Source organism: Nematolebias whitei, chromosome 12, assembly GCF_014905685.2.
Source record: "Nematolebias whitei isolate Nwh7 chromosome 12, NemWhi1, whole genome shotgun sequence".
NCBI lineage: Eukaryota > Metazoa > Chordata > Actinopteri > Cyprinodontiformes > Rivulidae > Nematolebias > Nematolebias whitei.
Window position 1 is genome coordinate 29633181 of NC_056509.1, and position 1570 is coordinate 29634750.

The 1570-nt window shown below is 38.8% G+C and overlaps 1 pseudogene; it reads left to right on the plus strand.

Moving 5' to 3' along the window:
• Nucleotides 1–1144: 1144 nt before the first annotated feature.
• Nucleotides 1145–1263, plus strand: LOC119418790 (annotated as a pseudogene).
• Nucleotides 1264–1570: the final 307 nt, after the last annotated feature.

Here is a 1570-nt window from a genome sequence, read left to right on the forward strand (position 1 = left end):
GTCCAGGGTGTACCCCGCCCCTCGCACAGTGATTGCTGGACATGGGCACCAGCGACCCCCGTGACCCAAAATGGAACAAACGGGTAAAGATAATGGATGGATGGATGGATTTATAACTTGTAATTTAAAAACACAGGGGCTTAAAGTCTAAAAAGTCTAAAGACTTACAGCAGCAAACGCCAATTGTTTGATTCATTTTGTTTATTAGGGTCTGGTTGTTTACCACCACATCATCAGCATAAAGTGAAAGTTTGCATTGGAGGGACTTTGATTCAAAATGGTTATATGTGAAAAAAAAAAGTTTTATGACCAACAAACTATGTAAATGACAAAAATGACAACCAGTGGTGATTTTAGCCTCTTTTGGGAGGTGCTCAAGCACCCCTACACAGCACCCCTGTAAAATAAAGAAACCATCATTAGGATTTTGTAAGGAAGCTTAGTCCTCAAACCTTAGATTCACCAAAATATTGAATAAAATTGGAACAAATATGGAATAAATCATGACAGTCTTAAATGGGCCAGTAAAATCTATGACTTTTTTTTTTTGCACGAGTTGGATCCTCAATGATATCGATCAATCAATCCAGTACACTTGTCAGCAACTGACCAACCAGTAGCCTTAATTTGTCCCGAAGGTAAACGCCTCTTACCTGCTGGAACTGCACTCCCTTTTTAATCTGACGTCGGGGTTTTGCATTTTGAACGCTTGTGGTCATAAAGATTACATGAAAAATCATCATAAAAAATGTTTTTAGTGGGGAACATGCAATTCAGCCACACGTTACCCTGAGTGTTTAGAGGATGTAATACAGTTTATTCCATTTCCAAAATCTAAACTGAGCCTGGAAAAATGTAAAAGATAAAATTAAAGCCTTGTGCCCGACCTCCTGAACAGCTGAATACAACAGTGATAAATGAGAATTACATGTTCATCTGTACGAAGGTAACTGCAAGTAAATCATCCATTTCTGTCATAATTACATTGTACAGTATATGGTTAAATTAAAGGTTAATGCTTAAAGTTAGAGGTGCTTAATTTTGTGTGTTTTATATGTAGATATATGTTGCAACTTCTGGTTGCACAAGTCTAGTCTTTATTTGTTATGATCCTTTAAAAGTCATATTTGTGAGTGAGCTCCTTGTTTACAGCCACACCACCCTGAATTTGTCCGATCTCGTCTGATCTTGGAAGCTAAACAGGGTCAAGCCTGGTTAGTACTTGGATGGGAGACCGCCTGGGAATACCAGGTGCTGTAAGCTTTTGCACTTCTCAAAAACCACACATGGGGGTGTGTTGTTCAAGGCAAGAGCCATTGTCAGTACTAGGGTCTACGCACCCCTAAAGGTCAGATCCTAGGATCACCCCTGATGACAACAAATATGTTTTGTTGTCAGAATTAAGTCTGTAAAAAGTCAATGTTTGTAAAATAAAAAAGAAAGAAAGAAAAGAGAGAGACATAAACTAATGTTTGTGTGAGAATCAGAGAGATAAGGAGTGGGGGCTCCTTGTTGAACACTGCATAGCTTGTCATTAAAAAAGGAGGAGAGGAAAAAGGGACACTTGGCT